The 22,760-nt window shown below is 37.1% G+C and overlaps 1 pseudogene across 1 annotated transcript; it reads right to left on the reverse strand.

Moving 5' to 3' along the window:
- Positions 1-5,457: 5,457 nt before the first annotated feature.
- LOC143624544 (putative serine/threonine-protein kinase PBL21) lies at positions 5,458-8,969 on the reverse strand (annotated as a pseudogene). Its single transcript, XR_013152138.1, has 4 exons — positions 8,900-8,969; positions 7,871-8,040; positions 6,869-7,058; positions 5,458-6,357 (listed from the first exon to the last, which is right to left on the reverse strand). The product of XR_013152138.1 is annotated as a putative serine/threonine-protein kinase PBL21 (transcript).
- Between the last annotated feature and the right edge of the window lie 13,791 nt (positions 8,970-22,760).

Here is a 22,760-nt window from a genome sequence, read left to right on the forward strand (position 1 = left end):
GGCATGCTTTATTCAAATCTTTGAAATCTATGCACATGCGCCATTGTTTGTTATTCTTCGGTACCATTACGGGATTTGCAACCCATGTTTGATATTTGCTAACGCGCACGATGCCCGCATCAAGGAGTTCCTTGACTTGGGTTCTACACGCGTTGGTTTGCTCGGGCCCCATTACTCTGCGCTTTTGTACGATCGGCGTAACGGCCGGATCGCATTTGAGCTTATGCTCTGCCTTTCCTCGGGGTACACCAGTCATGTCGGCTGGTGTCCACGCGAAGATGTCTGCGTTTCGCTGCAGTAAGCGCTTGAGTAAGGTGCGTGTTGGATCAACAATTGTCGGGCCAATGGTAACGGCCTGATCGGGATATTTCCCATTGAATGCCCACTGTTCAGGTTCAGTGATGGTTTGTTTGGCCATCTTCGGTTTGGGTTTAGAGGAGACAGATGCGATGCATACCTGGGGAATGCCCGTGATCATCGCTACGCCTTCAGCTGTTGGCCATCCCATCATGCCGTGGACTGAGGATACCACGGCGTTGAATCTTGCCATCCCGTCTCTCCCGAATAGGATGTCATACGTATGATGTGGTTTTTTCATCACAACAAAATCCACATCCTCCGTGCGTGAATAATTCCCATCGGTGAGAGTGACGGGGAAAGATAGGATGCCCAAGGGAGTGTTCATGCTGCCGTCAAACCCTTCCATCGAAGCGTAAACCGTCTCCAGGCGCTCCTTGTCTTCATCATCGAGCTTGTCGAAGAACTGCCTGTACATCACTGTCGACGATGCGCCATTGTCGACGAGGGTGCGGGAGGTGATGTAGTGCCCCAGCTGGCTTTTAATGACAATGGGGCCTTCTTTGTTTGGGCCTCCCGGCACTCGCGGGAAGCGCACTTCTGCTTCCTTCCATGCGCATGGTTCGGTCATTGATCTCTTTCTCCCTCTGACCTTACCATGGACCATGTTGATGCTAATGTCGACGGGCTTCCGTCCGTTACCCCTGTACCTGTTGTCGTTCCTTCCTCCCTTCTTGATAGATGCCACGAGGTGTGCGAGCCTCCCATCCTTGACGAATGTCTCGACGATGTCCCTCAAGGATGTGCACTCCTCAGTGCTATGGCCCTTTGTCCCATGGAAGTCACAAGACTTGCTTTGATCCGCATTGGGTTTCTGTCGGATCACTGGGGCTTTTGGCCATGGCAGTTTTTCCGTGGCAAATATCTCCGTGACGCTCTTGGTAAGTGGCGTCCAACGGTTTTTCCGGTTCGAAGGGTGCGTTTTGTCCCTTCCGCCAACCAGAGGGCGAGAGCTTGAGGGGGTGTCAAAGTTTATCCTTGACTGCCAAATACCTTGCCGCCTCTTTTTGTTCAGCCGGGCGGTTCTCACATTGTTCTCCCTTGTCCTCTGCGTGTAGAGGTTTGTATTGTGGGGGAGATCTCTTCCCAGCTGTTTCTCTGTTTCGGCAAAGCGCTTGGCTGCCGTCATTATGGCATCCCACGTGGATGGCATACCGTCTTTACCCGTCAGAGTGCGGATGAGTTCTGGGTATTCAGCGCCCTGAATGAAAGCGGCGCGAACGAGGTCTTCACTGATGTTGCCCAGACTTACCTTCTTGGAGTTGAAGCGGGTGATGAAGTCCAGTAAGGATTCATCCTCTTCTCTGACACAGTTGAGGATCGTCCACTGCTCCTCAGTGTGCTTCCTCTGTTGACTAAACTGTTGACTGAACTTGTTCTGGAAGTCTGCCCAGTCATAAATGTGGTGGACCGGTAAACGGTCGAACCATGCTCTGGCTGCTCCTACCAGAGTCATCTGGAACATGTAGCACCACGTGGGTTCCGTCCAGTTACTGACGGTTGCCCCCGCAATGAACCTGTTCAGATGGTCATCTGGGTCGGATAGACCATCGTATGTGCCAACGTTGGACATTTGTTTGGCACTCCTCGGGGCGATTGCTTCTGCAATGTCCCTTGCAAATTTTGACCTTCCTGCGTTTGTAGCAGTAGGTCTAAAGGCCTTGGAGAAGTCGCGAGAGCTTTTTTCCGTGACTGGTTGGAATGCTTCCCCAAAGTTCCTTTTTGGCTGGGGATCCGTTTCCTTACGCTTCCCTTTCGCCCTATGGCGAGGGTTCGCGTCGGTGTCGGAGTCTTCCCCCTCGCCGTCTGAGTACTCGTACTCACTACTCATGTTGAGGTGCTGGCGAGTACTACCGAATTCCTCAGCTTGTTGGACTGAACGCAAGCGTTCGTCCAACTCAGCCTGAAATTCTCTTTGACGTGCCTCGGCCCATGCCTTCACTTGATCAAGTGTTTGGCGAGGAGCTCGAGGTCGTTTTTCCAGCTGGGCATCAGTGAATCCCAGTGGAATATTTACTCCACTTGCCCCTACATGAGTGACTGGGGTAGTGTTCGTAAAATGTATTTCACTTGCCCCAGCTTGGGTGGCTGGGGTAGTGTTTGTAAAATGTATTTCACTTGCCCCAGCTTGGGTGGCTGGGGTAGTGTTTGTAAACATTGTGTTGCCGGTGTTAACCCCAGTGGCTGGGGTTGTGGTTACCGGAATTTCTCTAGTCATCTTGGAAGTTTTGAAAAACTGGAGAAAGATGTAGTTCTAGCTTAATGCACGGATGGCGCCAATGAAGAAACACTAAGTGACCCCGGGCAGATTATGGATAATCTGGGGGCTAGGTAATGTTTCCCACGAAGGTTAGGTCCAGCAGAGTAAGTTGTACTTTAGGGAACCTGCAAAACAGACACCGTAAGCTCGTCACTGAGAAGGGGGGGGTTCCTCCTTGTGACCACCCTCCGGCGTGAGAATCAGTCTATATTGCTCTTTGAATATAAAAGTATATGAATACTATTAGAGCAATTATCAAGTAAGTTATACGAGATAGTAGATTGATCTTACCATTCCAAGATATTGGAGTATTTATAGCCGAAGGTAGGTTTTCTAGAAGGTACCGCCGGCTGAATAGTATTCCTGTTCAACCAACAGTGGATTACGCACAGGCCATACTGGTTGGTGGGTAGGTTACAGCCAATAGTAATAAAGTCGGCTGCACTATTCCACCAACTGTAGACTATGCACGTCCCACTGACTGTGGATTGTACGCAGGCCATGCTGGTTGGTGAATAGGTTACGGCCAACAGTAATACTATTCCACCAACTGTAGGCTGCGCCTGCTCCACAATGAGGGTTGGTGAGTAGGCAGCGGCTAATAGTGACAAACAGTACTAGAGGGTGCCCCTCCTCGCACTGTTGTCGGTGAGCTGTCACCCTGTGATTGGCTCATGGGCTGTTCTGGTCAGATCGTCTGTCCTATCCATACCTTGGCAGGTATGGTACAGAAGATCTTTCAGAATCAGACTGGCTCATTTGGGCGGGATTGTTCCCGCCTTGCTCATGCCTTCACGTGACTGCTGAAGTAGCTAGTGTCTTGTGCGTGTAGCCCTGCTGTCTGCGGGTAGCCTTCCCTGATGGCTTGTATCCGCAGCTGCGGGAACAGGCGGGGTACTTCACCATTGGGAGGCTTTCCCTGCGTGTACAGCTTGCGTACTGCGCGTAAGATTCTATGAGCATGGTGGGTCCTGCGGGAGCAGATGGCCTTTGCGCAGACGTCCATGTTCAAGGTGAGTCTTGCGGGACCAACTGGTCTCTGCTGGGACCTACCTCTTCAGGCACATATCCGGAATCATGACGTGTATTATCTTAATTCGATGTGTTCAAACATCATTTGATTTGTCTATGATTACAGTATCTAAAGAACCAATATCCTAAGATTGTTGGTATGTTACCTTACTAGTTTTAGAGCCCGTAAAACCCGCATAACACACGAGATGATTTAAATAAGTTACAAATAAAGTAAACAATAATATATAAAGAAAAATGTATTACATCTATGCATGTAACATTATACTTAAATTGATTTTATTTATATCACAAAATGATTTTTTTAAATGAACTTAACAGAAAAAATAATGTGCGTGCAAAAACATACATACTAACACTCCATCTATTGAAAATTTATTCTTAGTATCATATATCTATAATTGAAAAAAATTTAGTTATAAACCAATTTCGGAGAATACTTCTCATATAATAATAGTTTTGAGCTACACCATAACAAAATTTTTATAAGTTTGAGAGGCTTCTCGACTTTGCCAATTGACAAAAAAATAATAGGTTAACTCGTTTAATTTTGTGAATGTTTTGCTTCACTTGAGCATACTTTTGTACGACATGTTTCACATACAACATTCTGATTATTATTTAAGGAAAAATTAATGCTAACAAAAATGTTTCTAATTTGACACAAGTTAGAAGCATTGATAGGCCCGGAGGTGGCATGTCGGAATTTTTTGTCAATGTTTTCTTAAATTTTAATAGTTATGGTAAAAATACTCAATGTGCAAAATCCTGAATCTTTTGACTATTTTTAAAAATGTCCTTCAAAATAAATTCGAAAACCAATCATATTTAAAATTCTATCTTTCATTTATTTTACATTTTCAAGTCAAAACTTTAAACCCGTAACAAGTTTAACGATAAATCTATTTGCATTCTCAAATTGTTAAAAATATTCAAATTACCCTTTTTTTACACGTAACAAATTTAAGCCAAATGTAGTTAGCTTGTATCAAACGATATATTTACCAACTTTTAACACGTAACAATCAAATTTAAGTTCCACAAAAAATCTGAAGCAATCATTGATAAAATAAAAAACCAAGTAACTAAATATGATAAACTGTATTATATGTGAAATTGATTACTATCCTTACAATTTAACACATATACGTATAGTTTACTAATTAACCGAAAAAATAAATAGATAGATTTAAATCAAATATTTAAAATTTATAAATTTATATGACAATGTACAAAAAACCAATAGATAAATTGATTTATTTTTAAAAAATGGACCAACTTTTAAGCATATATTTATAACTTAATGATTAAAAATTTACTTAATGATTAAAAAAATTACTTCGTAAATTGAACGCATATAAGAGTTTTTTTATTTTTTATTTACAATCTTAAACGATGTATAGTAGTATAATATGTTAATAATAACATTTATAATTATATTCTTTTCAATATTTAACAAACATGGTTTGTTGTTGATTTTTGAATTTCATCAAGTATGTTGTGAAATGTATTCTAACAATGTATAGTAGTATAATATGTAAATATTTATTTTTATAAAAGTGTATAAATATAATTTTAATAGAGTTTAAAGAAAAGTGAATAATTAATTATTTTATAGATATAATATAAATGAAGTGTAAAGGAAAGTGAATAATTATTGATATATTGATATATGTCATATATAATTATTGAATAATTAATAAACTCGATGAACATGTTTGCCACTTGATTATTATCCGCCAACCCACCAAGCCATTTTACACGTTCAGATAAATAGATTACACGAGTCGTGTTTGGGTCAGGTCGGGTCGTGTTCGAGTTAACCTCTTTAATCCGTTTAGTTAAACATGTCAACCAACTAACCCGTTAACCCATTTATTAGAACTCATCAACTCAAGCAACAAGTTTACCACTAAGTTATCACATGCCAACCCATTTGACACATTTAGGTATATGGGTTAAATGGTTCATGTTCAAGTTGACCTGTTTAATCAATTTAGTTGAATAGATCAACTCAAACACAATCCACTTAATTAAACATGTCGACACACTAAGCAATTTATGACCCGTTTAACCCATTTTTACAACCCATCGACTTGATAAACACATTTACAACTTTATTATCACCCGCCAGCTCATCATGTAGATATACGGGTTAAACGGTTGTGTTCAAGTTGCACAACTTTAAGTGTATGCGGGTTAGGGTTGCCCTTTTTGACCCGTCTTAAAACTTAACCCATTTTGACCCAATCTTGTTTTAACTGTTAACTCGTTAAGGTTATAAAAAATAAGCATACGAAGGTAAAAAAAAAGTTACCCATGAAACTAAATTCTGTTCTCTACTTTGTTTAGTCATATCAATTGCTTTACGCCCGGTAATCAGTTCAAGAAGCACAACACCGAAGCTATAAATATCAGACTTCATAGTAAGTTTACCGCTCATTGCATAATCGGGTGCACAGTAACCATATGTACCCATAACCCGAGTTGACACATGGGTGTTATCACCTACAGGGCCCAATTTAGCAAGCCCAAAATCTGAAAGCTTCGGATTAAAATCACGGTCCAATAATATATTTGATGATTTCAAATCACGATAAATAACGGTGGGTTCGCTTGGCAATGAAGATATTCGAGACCACGAGCTGCACCAACAGCAATCTTTAGTCTGGTTGGCCAATCCAACGGTTCCTGATGAGGTTGTAGATCTGAAAATGGAAATGGGTCAGCTTGAGTTTATAAACTTGTTAAATTAAAAGAACGGGATTTTCTTGTTCGTGTTCGTCAATTAAGAAAATGAGTGTTTTTGTTCGGTTATGATCGTTTGTTAAAAGTATTAATGAACGGTTCACAAACATAAATGAACAAACATAATCGAGTGAACATCATTTAAAAGTAAACGTGAACATCAATCAATCTAGCCTAAATAACAAAACTATACAAAGTTATGGTGGGTCTAAAAAATTTAAATTTATATATAAACGAACAAACTTAAACAAGCGTGCACTAACAAACATAAATGAACACCAACGAAAAGGATGTTCACGAACATAAATGAATGAACGAGACATTTTTTCATGTGCGTTCGTCTATTATATAAACATACATAATTAAACTTCTCATAACGGTTGGTTCGTTTACATATACAAGAAACATTTGGTTTTAATTCCTTGATACAGAAAGTAATTAGAACATGAAATAATTAAATAAAAAAATTACCGAACAGATGATTTTCGAGGCTACCGAATAGCATATACTCATAAACAAGAAGTCTCTGGTCACCATCCGTGCAATAACCAATTAATGTGACGAGGTGTGAATGTCGAAGAAGACTTAACATAAGAACCCCCACTATGAACTCTTGATTCCCTTGAGATCCATTCAGGTTGAGCTTTTTAACCGCCACTAACTGTTCATCAAAATCAGTTATAAATTCCACAATAAATTCATCCGTTTTGTTGTTTTCACATATTAACCTCCTACAATCCCGGATTTTGAACAATTTTGACCTACAAGTGCATGAACTAGTCTAGGGCTGCTAACGAACGTTCAGCGAACTGTTTTTGAATTGTTTGGCAGGAAGTTCATTTAATAGATGAACAACATATAGAAGGAATTCCGTTCACTTAACTAAATGAATGCATACGAACTGAGGTTAAGTTCGTTCAGTTGTGTTCATGATTCGTGAACGTTCGATAATGTATTCGTTTATGTTCTTTAATGTTTACTGAAGGTTTTTATTAATTTTTTAATGACTAGTCTAATCTTATCATATAGTTTTAAGAAAATTTAGTAACTATAAAACAACAAAGTATTATTTGATTAATTTATATGTAAAATTAACATATGAATATGAGTATTAGAGAAAACACCAACACAAACTTGGTAGCCGGAGTGAACCGTTGTGTTCGTGAACCGTTCATGAACAAGTTCATATCCTTAATATACGAACATGGACAAGAAATTCCGTTCGGTTAGGTGTTTGTGAACCGTTTGCTCGTTCGATAAAAGCATAACGAATGAACATGAACAAGACTTTGTTCGGTTCAGTTTGCAGTCCTATGAACCACTGTCTCAAGAACTTGAGGCATTTTAAAAACACCTGGCGCAAGCTTTTTTAAAGCAACTGATTGTCTACTTTTTATTCTTGAATTAAGTTATTAAAAGCACATCAACAGTTTCAGATCTTCAAATATAGAAGTAAACATCAACAAGTTTTACCTTCCCGGATTCCAGCCGACCTTTGTAAACGCTTCCAAATCCACCTTCTCCGATCAAATTAGCAGCCCTGAAGTTCTGTGTAGATGCAGCAAGCTCACGAAACGTAAAGCTTCTAGCCACGTTAGCCCTGGTAACATTAACATCCTTGTATGTACTTGTATTTCCATTAGCTGATGTTACATATTTACATTACACAATAAGTTTAATAAACTCAAATTCAAAGAATCGAATACTCGAATTAATCAAATTGAATTATTTGAATTTTGAAATTTTGAAGTTGGATGCGAATTTGATTACTGAAGGAACAAAGTACAAACTAAATGAAATACACAAACTTAAAGCTGATTAATAAATTATGGATATTGAACATTACACAGTAATTAACATAGGGTAATTGTTTCTTGTGTTGATCAATGGACTGAATATTACATCTTGAAAAGTTAAGTCTTATTAGAAGCTCTTTTTGTAATTGTGTGCGTATGCCTTTCTATATATGTGTTTTGTGTATTTATATAAGAAAAAGTGGATTTTAATTATCCGAACATCACCTAGTGGCATGGTTGTAAAAATACCGACTAGGCACCGATTAATCACTAGTCGCTGCCCCACTGACTAGTTGCCGTTTAATCGCTATTTGGTCAAGATTGGAATTTTATATATTTGAAAAATTACATATAAATTCCAATCTAGGTCCCTACCCCACTGTCCGACTAATAGTCTATACTTGCAGTTTGACAAATGATAAACTTTTACTTTTGTTGTGAAAAGCAATCCCGGTAACATAACCATCATATAGTTTGCATTCGATTTATACTTGATTTCGCTATTTCGTTTCTCCAGTGTATAAATCTACGATGATTATGGTACCGGGAGTAAGAAAAATGAAAGTTAAGATTATCATTATTTAACTCCAATTTTCTTTTATTTATATATAATAATGCGTGTATAATTAATAATTATATAAAATCACAAACTGATTAGAACAGAATGCATAAAATAAAAAGTGAAGAAAGATAATAATGAGTAAACCTGGATAGTGGTTAGAATCCAATTGGGTGTTTTCAGAGTGACATTTGAAGCATTTTGAAAAGCAACTCATCATATACATACATACATCAATCAATCAAATGGATAATGTTTGTTTGTTTGTTGTAACAGCAGATTTAACAAACAAGCAAACCCTAAGTGAGATATATATATATATAGAGAGAGAGAGAGAGAGAGAAAAGAACTTGGGGGATGATAAACACAAGAATCTAATACTAATACTATATCTACTACCCAATCTATTAGAGAAAGAAATTTAGATTAATTATAATAAAATGTTGTTGAATCAGAGAAGAAATTAGAAATTGGGTTTAAATTAAAGTGAATTCTCTGTGATATAGAAAATAAATGAAATGAAAAAAATAAATAAAAGTGAAATGAATTTATGGATGGAGGTTTAAATGTGACTGTGTGAGAGTATTAACGAACGAGCGAACGACTGTTGGTTGGTTCACTTTGTCCGCTGTTACCGGCAACAATGCGGCTCTTCTCTTCTTGCTAATGTTTTAAAAACCGGTTAAGCTGGATTTCGTACAACAAGCCTGTATTTTGAGCCCGGTATTTTGAGCCGGTTTGCTAGAGCATCATACCGGTAGGTTTTTTCAAAATACCGGTTTTTACTGACAAACAGGTTTTAAGTCTGAAGAATTTTTAATATTTGCGGCCTTTATTTTTAAAAAAAATACTTTTAACCCAACAATTAACATTCAAACGTGTAAACTTTGGGACTATTTGTTAATAATTTAGTGCTTTTGTATCATTTTTTTAATATGGATTAACTTTTGGGTTAATTTTTGTTATAAATCATTTACATTTAGGTTATTTTTAAAATTGAAGTTGCATTTATATGAAATTATAAAGTTACTATTCAATCGGTTGAACCTCCCGGTATAAACCGGTTATACCATTTTTAGCTCAATCCGGTACGAATAAAAAACCGGTTTTTAAAACATTGCTTCTTGCAATAACATATTATTATTATTATTATTATTATTATTATTATTATTATTCAAGGAATATCTTTTTTTCTTTTTCTATTTTTTTAATAATAACCATCAATTAATAAAATCCGGCTAGCTTGAATAACCCAACATTAAAAGGCAATCATATATGTTAGCTAGTTCAAGCCTACTATCTCATGTTCTGAGAAAACCTGTCACTCAAAGACCTACTGTAGGAAAACCTGATTGAGATCGAATTTGAACTTGATATCTCACGGTCTCTCACTTTCTCTATAATGTCAGCTTCGTTAAATCTCATTAGCAGAAGTTTCATTACAATATCTGATATGATTTAATGATGTTTTGAAATTAATATAATTTTGGAGAAATTAGAGATTTAGGATTGTCTCACCTTTTAACGATTTGGTCCTTAGACCATGAGTAGTCATAAAGTCTCACCCCCAGACATTATCCGTCACGTGGCGTCTAGTTAGAGTTATGACTTTATACAAAAATAGGGTGTAGTCATAAAGCCGCATTCCCAGGCATTATGCACCACGTGGCACCCAGTCACTTTTACACTTTTTGTTTTTGTTTTTCATATTTTTTAAAATAATCAAATAACAATAATACTTTATTAAACAAATATACATTAAAATAAAAAAAAAACTACTCATCTTCGTTATCGTCCTCGTCGTCTTCTCCCTCTTCATCTTCATCGTCTTCGCCCTCTTCGTCTTCATCGTCTTCGGCCTCGTCGTGTTCATCGTCTTCATTGTTGCCCTCGTTCTGATCATCGTTTTCACCAGGAAAACGCCGATTCATCCAAAGTTGTTGGACCAAATCCTCCTTTAGTGCGTTATGTATCTCTTTTGACCGCACAGAATCCGAGTTTTGTAGTCTTTGCTCCATACTTGCTGGAGTTCGTGGTGGATCCGGGTCCGGTATGAAAGTTGGACATGTTGCTCTTCCCTCGTCTTCGATATCATGTTATGCATTATGATACACGCATACATAGCACATTTCATTCTTTCCAAAGACCATAGACGACAAGGATTTTTAACAAAATGCCATCGTTGTTGAAGAACACCAAAACGCCTCTCGATATCCTTTCTCATAGACTCTTGCACTTTCTTAAAATACTGTCTTTTTTCATCCGCCGGGTCTTTGAATGTTTTAACGATTATCGCATACTCTAGGTATATTCCATCACCCAGATAGTACCCATGATGGTAGAAGTTATCGTTAGCCCAAAACGAAGCGACGGGAATGGTCCCAGATATGTAACTCTCCATCACAGGAGACTGCTCTAACGGTTATGTCATTGTTGAACCGGAAACACCAAAGAGTGCCGACCAAATCCAAAGTTCGTATGAAGCAATCGCTTGAAGGCTGACAGTTGGCCCCTTTTGGTCACCTCGTGTGAATTGATATCGCTATGTAGTTGGACAATTACCTCATTCCCAATGCAAATAATCTACACTCCCTATCATGTCGGAGAAACCATGCACCCTTGTATGTGCCTCATAAAGACGTTGTAGATCGTTCTAGTTGGGCTCTCTTAGATAATGCGGCCATATAGTTCACTATTCCTATATTTTACACAACTTTTATAAAATAATTGATTAAATTAAACAAGTTATATAACTATTTAAAAAAAACGAAATGTACCATAACAAAAATACTCCAAGGTGTCCCGAGTTGTTTATTCGGTCATCTTTAAATAGTCGTCGTTGATGTCTGTCATGTTTTCGTAGGCGAGCACGTGTACGGCTGACGTAACATTCTGAATAGCCGTGAATCCTAGTGTCCCTCGACCGTCCGACTTTTGCTTAAAGTAATCAAGCTCACGCTCCAAGTCATTGGTGATACGCATAAATAAATTTTTAGACATCCGAAAATGATGCCTAAATGTCTTCGGGTTCTTGTATCTTGGCGAGTTGCAGATGTAATCCAACCGGTTGTTGACTTCGGTACGATCACGTTCGATATATGCTCTTTTTGAAACTGGGGTGGTGGAGAGATAATCGCACTCGTAACGGAACTCATATAAGTTGTCACGAGCACAATCGCACTCGTAACTTCCTCCGCATCGTCTTGGGCTTGTTGGTAGGGCCTAAAAAAGCGTTTATATATAGATGAAGGATTCATTTATATAGTGAAGTTTGTGTGAAGAAATATAGAGTTGAAAGAGATATTTTATAAATTTGATGAGTTTTGATTGGGGATGAATTGGTTATATATAGAAAATAATTATTTTTTTGATTTTGGCTCCCAATGGTAACTTGCAACGGCTCTTTTTTTTTATTTTGGTGCCACACTCGCGTTTTGTGTATAACTTGGAAAAAAACCATAACGCCGAGGGGGACGATGTTTGTAACACCCCGGCTAAAGCGGAAACGCCCGAGTGTGACGTACAGATTGCTCAAAACACATGTGACACTATTAAGTGACAATATTATCATTAATTAATTTAAACATCAAGTACGCAAATTTGTAACAAGAAATACATGGAAAATACAAGAACTATTTAACAACTTGTCCATTTATTGAAATACCCTAAATTTTAATGTCTTCTTCTTATGTCAACTTCGAATAGTTGTACCTGTAGCATATATATAAAATAATGTCAACTAAATGAATAGTTGGTGAGTTCACATAAGTTTGATATAAGTACATAAAAATCTACAATTCAATGAACAAGTGTAAATGAGCAAGTAGGGTCTTTTCCAGTTGGGATTGTGCACCAACGTACTCGGGTAATAGCGTAAGTAGGTGTCATTTCCGTTGGTAACAACCAACGTACTCGGACCGGGGGTCCCTATTCCTCTCATAACATCGAGGTCCTGAGTGTATAGGGGGACATATGATCATACTTAATGAGGAAACCATTAATACGAAATCTTTGAGCAAGTATGGAAATAAACACATAGGTCCATGTAACGAATTGTAGTTTGTAAATAAAGAATAAACAAAATTGTAATCTTGGAGAGGATATATATGCTACCCCCAAAAGTAATAAAAGAGTAAAAAGGGGGTGTGAGAAACTCACATTGAAGTTGAAGACAAACGTGAAATAAAAACCAAAAGCGCGTAAAGGAAACCGAAGCAATTGAACTTCGCGAACTAGAATTAAAAGTACAAAATCAATATTAACTAATGACTTTAAAAGTAAATAGATCGGGTTGTCGGAATTTAGAAGTGTTCAATGTATATTTTATTACGGAGTTGGATATTATAATATTAATTTATACATTAACGGGATTTTAGAGGATTAATATTTTAATAATAAAATACGAGGTTAATATCTAGTTTGAATATTATAACTTTACGTAATTTTGAGTGTTATTAGTATCTTTTATTTTGAAAAGAAATATGTTAGCGAATTTTAAAGTTTAACATATTTTGACTATTTATTATTATAATATTATTTATAAGGTGAATATTAGATTTAAATCATATTTTACGGAATTTATCGTTGGTGGTTAGAATTTATATAGTTACAACGTTAATATATTTATATATATATTCTACATAATTATTTAACGAATTTTAACGAGTGTTACCAGGTTGTAAAAGTTGATACTTGAGCGAAAATGCTAACGGAAGTTTAAACAACTTTTATTTAATTATAAAACTAATTTAGTTTATTTTGTATAATTTATAAATATATATTTAATTTATTATAACTAGTAAAAATGGTTTTTAAAAATAAACAATATGGGTTTGCTGTGACCAAGGTTTGAACCCAGGTCTTCATGCCCACACAACACATACACAACCACTAGACTAGATGGTTATTTGATTAAGATATGAAAACATTTTGTTATATAAATATACCCAAAAACATCATCTTCTTAACTTCATCTTCTTCAATCAAACCCTAGATTCAGTTCTTTCAAATCGCTGCATGTTTGCCTGAACTAAGTTAGGGGTTTTGTTAGTCGCTTAAAAACAAGTGGAAGACATATAAAGTTTACCTCAAACCGTGCCGGAATGATGGTGAACGGAGTTCGCCGGAAAACTAACTTGGTCGGATTATTTGAAGGTTTTAGAGTGTATTTTAGATGTAAGAGATGATAGGTACGAGTTTAGATGAACTAGAAGGTCCTATTTATAATAATAATTGGAGTGGGAGTCGTTCATATTGACATTATTAAAGTTGCAATAATTCCTGCGAGATGGGTTGAGATTAAATAATAAAATCCGGGATTAAAGTTGTTATAATGGGTTTGTATTATTGATTATAGATCCTACTTAGTGGAGATACGGGTGGGATCAATTATTAGGGCCAAAAAGGGGTTCAAGTGGGTTAAAAAGGTCGCCGGAATAGCTGGAACTTTCTGGAAAAACGAGCTGGCTGAAGCTGATCTGGAGCCCCGTCGCTCTACGCGACGTGTGTATGGGAGTCCCTCATCGCGTACTGCGATGGGGTGATTTCCTGATTCACCAACTTTTCATTTTTGGCAGTTTTAGTTCCTGCAGTTCGTTTTAAGTGATTTTTACGCGTTTTAAGAACCGAAATGAATGCTTTCAAGACCCAACAAGTGTGAAACAATATTGTAACATAAAATCCATCATTTTGATTATTTCCAAAGTGTCGGTTTACAAAACGGGTCATTTTACATATTAAAAGTTTACAAAACGGATACTATTCGAGACCCGAAATTGACGAATGTCACAATGTTCCCCGGCATTATGGCCTTTAACGCAGCCCCAAAACGTCCGACTACGGACGATCTTATATTTAATCTTTCTTTGCAACTTTTGTGTTTTCTTAAAGATTAATTTAATCCAGTCGTCTTTATGTCGAGTGGAATTTAAATGCGCTTACTAATGTATGGCATTATATATAGTAGACAGAATTACAGAAATTGTCCTTTATATTTACATCAATATTCAGTGGTTGTCCTTTATCTTCAAAAATAACATATTTTGTACTTTACGTTTCAAAATGTTACACCGTTTGTCATTTAGCCCTAACTCAGTTAGTTTTTATCGTTAAGTCTGCTCATGTGCTAGGGTAAATTAATCATTTTACCCCTCTTACTAAAAAACATCTTAATATATATATATATATATATATATATATATATATATATATATATATATATATATTTCTCTCTTCCGTTCATACACCACCACAGTCTTCCCCGTCGAGCCACCAAAACCCACACACCGTTTTCTCTCCCTCTGTAGGGCAAACCTTCACCACCTGCCACCACCACCATACCATAACCCACCCCACCCCCACACAACCACTGGACCACCTTCTCACAACCTCAAAAGACTCGGTTTATTTATCCCTCATAAATCAAACCTCTGCAACACTTTAAATCCCCAAATTACTAGTGTGACATTCGTCAATTTCGGGTTCTATTTGTATTCGTTGTGTAATCGTTTATCACGTAAACCGACCCAATTTATATCCCAAACATTTCAAATATATAAAATATTGGATTTTATGTTACTAAATCATTCCCACATGTTCAATTTGAAAAACCCCTTTTACGGATTCGAAAACGCCTTTAAAACGATCAAATTACATCAAAAACGAACTTCCGGACGCAAAACAAACCATGCAAGACGAGCTGACCAAACCCCACCCTCATGGGTGCCGCGCCCAGCGGCCATGAAGGCTAGGGCGGCCATGCATGGCGGCCTCAGACATGCAGCAATCCGAATTTTGTTGTTTTGTGTCTTGTCTTGATCCATTTTTCATGCACACTCTTGTAAATTACACCCATATTTGGCCACCAACATTACTCTATATATACACCACCATTTCCCTTCATTTTCCCCTGCTACATCTCCAAAAAATCTCTCAAACTTTGTTAGTACACGGTTTTGCGTCTCGAGTCTTTGTATTTAACGTTAATGTATATGTCGTTTAATTTATGTAATAAATTATTAAGACTTTAAGTTAGTTCGTTAATGTGATGTCTAGTTTGCTAAAGATGTTTAGCGAACTAAGACCTAAGTTATTATCCCTCCTGATTCGTTAAGGATGTTTAACAAATCAGGGGGTGATTCGCTAAGTTTATTCGTTCTTAATGTATGTAACAAAGTGGACTCTAGTTCGTTAGGGGATGTTAACGAACTAAGTCCATCTTTTATTTATACGGGAACACTTTTCACAATTAATAGAAGTTTTTGAGAATTATATTATCGAACTTCTGTCCAGATCTACTCTTAAGCTTCGTTAACGTATTCAATCTTAATATTATACATACACATACATACAACTAATACTAATATATAACATATAATCAATAGCATCATGAACTAGATCCGCATAATCGGTTAAGTAATCTTAGATCTGAGATCGATTTAGGCGTTCACAAGTGGTATCAGAGCTTTCGGGGATTCGATTGCTCTTGATATGGTTATTAATTCGTTAATTTAGGACTGTTAATTGTTAATTTGGTATTATTCAGTGTTCGGTTTGAGTTTGATCAAATTCAATGTGAATTTGATTAAGATATGGATTGAGTTTGGTTAATTTGTGGTTTGGTAAGGTATTGGGAAGGATTGTTGGATTGTGATTGAGAATTGGGTTGGATCTGGAATTTGCCGAAAACAGAGTGTTGTTTTGGTTAATTTGGGTTCAAGTTAAAGTAAATTGGATTACGGGATGATTTGAGATAGATTCGCATTAAGTTTCCGAGTATTTTGGTAGTTTATTTGTGAGATTTGGTTAAAATCGAGGTAGTATTACGGATTTGGTTCAGGGTTTGTGTTCATATGATTTCCAGATTTCTGGAAATCACGTTTGAATATTTGAAGATCTTCAAAAAAATTTGAAGATTCGTTGATTTTTGTTCAATTCGTTAACACTGTTCACCAAATTCGCTACCTGATTCGTTAATTTTTAAGCTAATTAGTTATGAGTTTTGGTTGATACGTGAACCAATTCGCTACACAATCTGATTCGTGTCCAACTGATTCGTGTTACACGCGTTTACCTTGGAAATTGTGTTATAACAACTTTTGCCACGTGGAATTTGTTGTCAGAGTTTGTTACAAATCGTTGTAACAACCTAATTCACTATAAGTTGATTCGCTATCAACTGTAGCTAGTTCGTTATCAAATTCGCTAAGCCAATACTTAGTGATTCGTTTAGCCAATACGCTAGTTGACTTATTCGTTGACCATCTGTTTTTGATCAATTCGTTAATTTCATTTCTGATTCACTACCTGATCAATCTTAACTTGGTTAAGATTTGATTCGTTGATTACTGTTCACAGTTCGCTACAACTGTTCACAGTTCGTTACCTATACTGTTTACAATTCGTTAATCTTATTTTCAAAATTAACCCTTAAAGTTCAAAACTTGTCAAAAATGGCTGGTATGTATGCATTAGCTTCTCAAAACATGTTGATGCAACAAATGTTACAACTGGATACCGAGATCGGTTCACATTCAAAGTGTTAACGTTTGATGGAATTTAGCGATTTTGCTAAATGGGAACCCCGTTTTCGTGCTCATTTAGTGTTTGAACTCGGAATACCAATCAATAACAATAACAGATCTCAGATATGTGAATATCCGATTAGTAGTAGATCTAGCTCATAATTAACATCGATTCAGTGTTGTATATATGTATATCTATTATCAATATTATCAGTAACGTTTTTATAATATTAGGTGAAGCTTGAGAGAGATTGAACAGCAGTTCGTTAATTAGCTCAAAACTTTTATTAATTGTGAACAGGAGTTCACTATATATAGAAGGTGATCTGGTTCGCTAACATCCCCTAGCGAACCAGCCTCTCCTTCGTTACATACATTATCATAGCGAAACACCCCCTGATTCGTTAACATCCCCTAACGAATCAGGAGGGAATACATTACTTGGCTAGTTCGCTAACATCCCCTAGCGAACTAGCCTTTAACTTAGCGAACTGGCTATTAAATACATTAATTATTACATTAATTAATAAACAAAAACGTTAACGATAAATACAAAGACTCTAGACGCAAAACCGTGCACTAACAGACACCCCCTCGTCTTGAGCTCTTTGTCTTTAACTTATTTGAAGCGCTTGGACTGCCAGTCTCTGCAACTATGAATTCCATGTTCATGACACACACGAACGACTCGTTGAAATTGCATAGCCAGGTCGTAATCTTCTTGGCGCTCGATCAAAATCTGCTTCCTGTGTATCACATCATTGTCTGTCTCTGATAAATTAACCAACCACATCGGGACAAGTATCTTGATGAGCTCGGTCTGCAGTCCTCGACCACGAACAATAACAGCCTCGCCAGTACGATTGTCATAGTACCAACGGTTGAAAGACAGATAAATATCTTGAGGCATTGTCTTCACAGGAACCTTTTTCATCGTCTTTGGCGGCTTTTTCAAGACAAGTTTCTTCCTGCCGGTCCTTGGATCAATCTCGTCAATGCGCTTACGTCTTGGGACCTGGGGCTTGAAGAATTTGAAGCCATGATTGACCTCGAACAGTAAGTGCTGGTGAAACCACTCAGCTGTTCGGTAACCCCCACGATTGATAAATGGACGTCTCGCGAGGGCACGAATATCCCACCGCGGTAATGTCAGAACATCCATTATCTTCTCGTAATACTGGACACCCTTTTCCCACTTGACTATACATACTTTAAGATCTGAATCATTGAACCAGGAGACAATATCACCATGTACCTTAGAAACGGTCTTGAAGGTAGTCACCTGATTAGCCTTAACCCAAGCAGCAGCAGTATCTTTTTTTTCTTGATCTACATAACGATAAGCACTAATAAATTTACCCACTTTATGACGTTTGAACCATCTTTTTACGTCCTCATCAGTCACTTCTTTGAGTGAGGGTACTGTTCGCCGAACAAGCTTTTCCAATTCATCCTTAGTCTCTTTAAACACCTCTTCTTGAAATACCGGAGCACCTTGATCAACGTTCGTGTGTTGATACAAGTCCGGGTACTCATCAGCAGTCACATCCTCCATCTCAATCTCTTCATCCTCATAAACAAAATCCGTATTCATAAACAACGGATCAACTTCCAAATCCTCCTCTGTTATCACTTCGACATCGGGCTCAGTCTCTAAAGCAGTCAACTGATCGTCATTCAGCCCAAGCAGAATCGAAATCTGCTCCCGTGTCAAGGATCTAACCACAAACTCACCAACCTCTATCTCATCTCTGTTTACCACACTACGAACCACCCCTGATCCATCAACAAATATCACTGTGTTAGTTGCAATCATTTCAATTGGCTTGGCAGCTGTTGGATCTTGATAAATAATTATCTGCTTGCTCGAATCATCACCGCCACTAACACCAGCACCAGAGGATGAACCATGCGATTTTTTAGGCTCACCTCCTGCACCAGACTCGTCAAGATCATCATCGTCATTCTTGAGTTTCTTGAGGGCATCTTCTTTACAAGTTAATTGTAAAATCAACTCTTCTTGTTCCTTTAATTTCACCCCGTGAGACTCAACAATCGTACGCAACGACTTAGTCTCCTTCTGACAGAAATAAATATAACTCATCATTCGTCGTTGATTCTCCATGAGTCGTTCTTGATTTTGACGGTCAGCTGCCTTTTGATTTTCATATAGATGTAGCAGATTTAGCAGCATTTCAGTTTGATGACCTGTTGGCAAGTTGTACACGGACGGGTGAACAGGTTGAATAGGTCCTTGAGGTCGAGTGATTCTCATGAATGAGACATCACTAGGCGGAGGTGGAGGAGGAGTAGTTGTTGCCGGAGGAGGAGGTCTCATTGATGTAGTAGGAGATACTGTAGACAATGCAGCAGGAGGTCTTGGTATCTCGGTTAACGCCATTTGAGGAATAAGACCGAGCCTCTCGTGTGACACCAACGTCGTCGTCAACGTAAGCATCAGAGTGCTAGTAGTGGGCGGCACTGCTGAGCGTTGAGGAGTTGATTGGCGTGGTGGTGGTACTACAATAACCACCCCAGTTCCTTCAGACACACATCTCTTTTTCGATGGCTCACTAGTTTCCACCACTTTCCCTTTTCGTTTTATTTCCAGTTGAGCTTTAATGGTGGCAGCTAGAGCTGCATCAACTGCATCTTGTTGTTCTTTAAGAGCTGTTTCACCAGCTCCATCAGCACCATCATTCCCATCATTATCACCATCGTCATCCCCACCATCATTGTTCCCACCTTCTCCCCCTTCACGCTCGGAATCCGAATCATCGTGGATCCAACGCTCATTAGGAGGACATACATAATTTGGATTGACTATATGACCAATCATCCGTTTATCCTGTGGTTTCTCCTTTCTATAAATTAACATACGATGAACGGTATCAGCAGTCATGTGTTCTTGATGAAGTACATCATTCACTCTTGTATGATCGATATCCAAATTCGGAATTAATTCTTGAATAATAAGGTGTAAGAAACGAGGGTACATCAAGAATTACTTCGACTGAAGAGTTTGCTGAACTTGTTCCTTCAAATGATCAAAGACGAGTTCTGAGTAGTTGAAGGGCTTGTTCAGGATTAGGGCAACAAACGCCGACTGCAAACTTAGGCGACACTCATCAAACCCACCGCGACGTCCACTCATACAATGAAGTAGAACATGCAACAGATACTTGTATGGTGGACACAACCCGTTCTTGTTCAGCATAGATTTACGAATATCACCACCATAGTTCAAGCGTGTGAATAAACTTCTAACCAATGTCCTGTCAAATTCACTCGGGTTATCATCATTATCGTCAAATTGAAGTACCCAACGAATGACCTCAACATCAATCGTAATTGGAATCTGATTGATTGTATCTTGAACCAATTTATCTGCCTCAACATATTCCGCCGTGTTCCAAAATTGCCTGATTATACTAAGATACACCTTTGGTCTAGCAGTTATAGCATAGTGTATCTTTGATCGTCGTAAGAAAGTCAACAAATCTCCAAATGTTTCCAAATCAGATACATCTTGATCAACATAAGCACAAATGTTGTTCTTTTTATCAAACGACAATAAGATCACTTCAGCTTGTTGATCTTGTTGTGGTGGTTGTCCTTGTGGAGGTTGTTCTGGTGGTGGTTGATTTTGTTGTTCTTGATCATCCATGTTTTACTGTATAAATAAAATCGAATATGAGAAGAGATATCAAAATATATAATTAAAAGATATGTGTAATTAATCTATTTACGCGTATTAGACGATTTAAATCATTTAATTAAATTAAATGAATATTGAAATTAATTTATTTAATAAATGTCATTCGTTGGGAATCACACTGATTCGTTACAATAAGATAACGAATCAGGCGATTCGCTATCAAGTAAATGCTTTAACAAACTGAACATAGCGAATTACTATTTAATTTTGACGAATTAAACTCTAGTTCGTTATATATTAAGAGAATCCATATCTGATTCCTGTAACATCTTATTCGCTTAGCTAGTTCGTGTAAGATCTTAACGAATTGGACACGAAACAGTCCCAATTCGCTAAGATTAACGAATGGTAAAAAAAATTAAGACTTTCTCTTTGACTCGCATAGTCAAGGTCAAAATCAAAATGAACAACAATAGTCAACATTATAAACCCAGATACAATTAGGCCATAACCATCGTTGAACTATCAAGATAATCAGCTCGTTGAGCTCGGAATCACACTAGTAAGCTTAGGTGGAAGAGATTGAGACTCAACACCTAGATGTACTGATGGTTAAACGAACCAACTATAAACATGAAGAACATGAATCATCAATTAACCCAGCAAACAATAATCGAATGATGATTAAAGTCCACCAAGGGTATCAAAATGACATTCCGATCACAATGACATCTAATTCATCAAGTTTATCAACACAAATCATAAATAAATAGGGTTTATAAACTCGGAAACCCTTAAAACACTAAAAATTCATAATTTAGCTATCAAATCATAACCATTGTTGACGAAAATTTGATCGCCATAAACATCTTTACCTTAGGAATCCAAAGATATCATAGAAATGTCAAAATGTGAAGGTTGAAATTTCAAAGAAAAATTTGAATAAGATTACTTTAAGATGAAGGAAGAAGGCGAACAGTGTAAGTCCTGTTCGTGTTTCTTGTCTTTTATAACCTTGCACGCAACCCGAGGTACAACTTGTATGAATCAGGCGATTTGTTTAAATTAAAGTTAACGAATTAGCCCATTCGCTAACTCAGTTCGTTACCTTATGTTGGCAAATCGCTACTTGATTCGTTAAATTAAAGGTAGCGAATCAAGACATGATTCGTGTCATGATTCGTTAAATATGCATAACGAAGGGATGATTCATTACAGAGTGCGGAAGCGAATTAGGTTAGCGAACCAGAAGCTAGTTCGCTAAAGAATCACCTAGTTCGTTATCCATAAATAACGAATTAGATTCTAATTAAAAAAAAATCTTTTATTTAATTTTAAATTAAATAATCAAATGAATTAAATAATTAAATAAAAATAAATAAATTAGGTTATCGAGAATCTTTTTATCCCGACAACCAAATACCTTAAAAACGTTTCAGTTTTCCGAAACATAACTTAAAATAATATGTACAAAGAAAAACGAAAATATTTTTGGTATTTTATAAAAAATAAAGAATGTATTTACAAAAGAATATCCGAACAATTAAAAAAATAGACAATCTTTTTGTGTTTTTCAATGATTTATCAAAAACAGTACATATTTTTGTATTTTTGTCGAGTTTGAGCAGAGAATCATATTGACCAAATTGCCCTTCCATCACATTTTTATATTTCAGCGATATTATGACTGGCGATAAGTCGGTCATTGGTATTGTTCTCCACATAAATCTAATAACACACGTTCAAGTATTTTTGTGATATGATTAATTTGTTCAATTAAAGCACATAATATCAGAAACTATCAGCCTCTAATCTCGGTTCAAGCTTA

Source organism: Bidens hawaiensis, unplaced genomic scaffold, assembly GCF_021521415.1.
Source record: "Bidens hawaiensis isolate Kalapana, Puna unplaced genomic scaffold, B.hawaiensis_p1.1 tig00003857_1, whole genome shotgun sequence".
Classification (NCBI taxonomy): Eukaryota; Viridiplantae; Streptophyta; class Magnoliopsida; order Asterales; family Asteraceae; genus Bidens; species Bidens hawaiensis.